The 3,766-nt window shown below is 40.4% G+C and overlaps 1 non-coding gene across 1 annotated transcript; it reads right to left on the bottom strand.

The window, feature by feature from the left end:
• Window positions 1-817: 817 nt before the first annotated feature.
• trnak-uuu lies at window positions 818-891 on the bottom strand. The gene has a single exon. It is a non-coding gene; the product is annotated as a tRNA-Lys (tRNA).
• Between the last annotated feature and the right edge of the window lie 2,875 nt (window positions 892-3,766).

Raw genomic sequence — 3,766 nt, forward strand, 5'->3', positions numbered from 1 at the left:
CATGCTTCTCCTGCCCCTGTTTCTGATATTCTTACTATCATCAGAGCAACGCCAGGATTGTATTGACCTGGAGCGGAAGAATTGCAGATTCAGTAGCACCATTCCGCTTTTTAATGGGTTAATTAGGAGCACAATTTGCATAATGCTTCTTCCTGTTGGACTCAGACGGATGATGATTGCACCTGTCGCTGTCTCTTTCGTGTAATAAAGGTTAAGTACCGAGAAAGCTCCCTTTCCCCGAGCCTGAAGAATTGGAATATCTCGGCCAATCAAGAGCCAAGTCTAAAAGCAGTAAGAAAAAACGCTAGCGGGAAATATCGAACAACATTCTGAAAGAGAGAGAAAACCATTGACGCTACTCAAACCGAGACAAGCTGTAAAGAGTTTGACTCTGAAGCCACATCTGAATGACTTAGGGTCAGGAAGAAAACTCGGCGGGAAATATTTGCTTTTCAGGGTCTCGGGTGGCCGTAACTTTGGTCAATATTTATGACATAGCCGATGGTAAATGCTGAGTTGTTCAAATGCCAGAGTAAAAGTTGAAACAACTGTAATAATACATTATTGCAATAATGAGATGCAGGCTTTCGTTTCAGTAGTAAACAGAAAATGCAGGAAGAACTCAGCAGGTCTGGTAGCATCAGTGGAGAGGGAAACAGAGCTAACGTTTTGAGACCCTTTGACACTTCTTCAGAGGGGAAAACACATGGATATAACAAAGCCCTGGCAAAGCACACACTGGACACACCTATTCAAAATGAGCGCCGTTTAGGTTTGATCCTTTCAGACAGATTTGAGGTTCACAAGTTAAACAGCGTCACCCGAACAGGAACTTGAACACTGGACCCTCAGATTAAAAGTCTGACGCTCTACCAACTGAGCTACCCGGGGTTCCAACGGGTGCTTTGACAAGGCGCTCTTCAATGTCTCACTACAGGAATTTCATTCTCCCATTCTTTGACTTTTCATTCCATTTCAAACAAATCCGCCTTCTGCAGAACATTTCCAACAACCGCAGGCCGACTCCCTCACTTGGCTTCCTCTTCATCAATCTTCTCACTGCCACCAAGTACTCGTTATTTCACAATGTCCTGTGATGTGATCACTCTTCCTTCCTACAAATTTCTTCACCGGGTCCTAAATATTTTGAAGATAATGTTAATTAAAGAGCCCGCATTGAGTTGCAGGAATGACAGCGGGAGGTTCCAAATTGTCGGAGATGAATTTAGGGAAAAGAAAACGATCCCATTTGTTCTTGGAGGTGGGAAAGTGTGATGTCATCCACTTTGAAAGCAAGAATGCGGATTCGGTGTAAATGACGTCATTTTCTGCAGCCGAAAATCCAACTCCAGCTTCTTTTTGTGGAATGCTTGGTGGATTTCCAGCAAGCTTTATTCGTGTAAAAAGTGCATGCTCTCAAGCGCCTTAAATTGTTATGTGCTTCAATCCCCTTTCATTCTTCTTACCTCTAAGTAATGTACAATAAAAAAGAGAAATTATCGACATGCTCAGCGCGTCAGGCGTCATTTGTGGCGAGAGAGGGTGACTTTACGCATCACCTCTCCGGCCTTTTATTGGCCGAGTGTCAGCCGGACAGGCACAGGTGGTGGAGAATATGACGTCGGGTGACAGGGCGTTGAGGGGTGTGAACTGGTGCAGCAGGGCGCGATTTCGTCAACACGGGGATGTGCCATTAAAAATGATACCCGTTAAAAATTTTGAAAGGTATCCAATTGGCGGCACTGCGCATGCTCTGTCCTTTAGGCGCTGAATTGAATGGTTTTCGTGTATGGGCTCGGACGCTGTTTTTAATCATTCGTGTCATGAAGCAATTATTGTATGTTATTGGATTTAACAAAAAATACAGTGTGAGCCTGTGGGTCTGTCTCAATTGGCTTAAAGCCAGATAGTCTGGATGTTTCGATGTTTACTAGTTTTGTGATATAAGAGAATTAGAGAGCATTTGTATTTTGTTGAATGGAGCGTTCAAGAACGGGAGTAAAATATGGCATCTAGCTAGCAGAGACCAAGCAAAATGTTTATATTAGTGATAAAATTGGTGCTATGAAAGGGGATTTATTTTTAGAGGGGGTGGAGTTCAAAGCGGATGGTGATGCAATGAGAATTTACATTAAATGAGATGTGCTGGCTATAACAGGGAGCAGTCTTGTGTGTGCAGGGCAGAGGCAATATAAGATCAAAGCCTGTATTTTGAATTTGTAAGATGAAAATGCTTTACCTGGTGCCTGCTTAAAGCTTATGGGTTGCTATTTCCTTAATAGAGATTAGTTTGGGAATTTGTTAAAAGTTATGACAGTATTAATATGTAGCCATGTGGATGTGTTTAATGTGCTGCAACTTAATAAGTAGTTTCATTGAGCTTAATATAAAAACCTCTCGAGAGCTGGTGGCCTGGTCACTGAATTAAGAGTTGCCTCTCAAACATACCACTTTAAAATATGGGTTATGATATATTATGACTATAATATATAGTAGTTTAAAGTTATCCACTGGGATGTTAAATAACTCAGCTGTATCAACTAGGTCATAGCATTCGAACTGTTAGAAAGTCCTCACCATGTGTCAATAATTCCAAATAATGCGTGTAGAAAAATTCATTAATGCAAGTAATAAGTTTGGATTTAGAATTGTCTCAGTGATTCAGAGCACAGAGTTGGTTAAAAAGCCTGTCTACTAAACAGGAAATCCTAACTCTCCAAATATTAAAATCTATGTTCTCCTAATGCCTCTACTTTGTGTGAAAATAATTTAATATATCTTCCCCATCTTTACCTGAGAAACCTTTGCAAGTTTTAAAAGTCCCTTGTCACTTCTAAACTTCCCTTTGAAAGTCAGCAGCTGAAAAAACCGAGTCTTCACTTACCTCATAAAGTATATTTTAAATCCAGCCGATTTAGTTGTAAATCCAACTTCACCAGAACCTCTCATGACAAATGCATGAAACTAACTCCTTTAAATACCCCCCCACACACACACAAACACACAGATACACATAGATGCACAACCTTCCTTTCAGAATACCACCTTATTCCCAAAAACATTTATACAAAATATCACCCATGATCACAACAGATAATTTTTTCTCTGGCCTGAAGAATGGGAATATCTAGGCCAATCAAGAGCCAAGTCAGGAAACTTTTTTTTTAAATCAAATGTCTAGCTGGAAATGTATAACTACATTCTGAAAAAAAGTATGTTTCAACCAAAGGAAATTGCGGCAAAGCGAGACGAATTGGAAACTGAACACATACCAGAATGCTCATTAGCAATCTCTTCCTCATCTGAGGGCAGCTTTACACATTCAACACAGGAAAAGGAACTTGAACCCTGGCCTCTCAGGTTGAATGTTTGACGCTCTACTGATTGAGATATATGGGCTTGCAAAACATGCTTTCACACAGCGGTCGTCAATGTGTTTCAACAGACATATGCTTCAGTTCATTTATACTCTATTACTTATATTGTTAATGATAGGCTTTATTCATAAAATATCTTAGAGAACATTACAAATCGTTTCAAAGAGGCCATTACAAAAAGTGCAATCAGATTCCAGATTTCCACAGAGAACATGAGGAGCTTCAATACAATCAACGGACATTACAGACATTTCAACACGGTCATTACAGACAGTGCAATGGTATTCAAGTCATCGACATAGACCAAATTGCACTCTGAGGCGCTTCAATACAACGGTGATCCATGTATATTTCACTGCATGCTTCCACTGTGAGTCGCATTTTCCATT

This window comes from Carcharodon carcharias, chromosome 24 (assembly GCF_017639515.1).
Source record: "Carcharodon carcharias isolate sCarCar2 chromosome 24, sCarCar2.pri, whole genome shotgun sequence".
Classification (NCBI taxonomy): Eukaryota; Metazoa; Chordata; class Chondrichthyes; order Lamniformes; family Lamnidae; genus Carcharodon; species Carcharodon carcharias.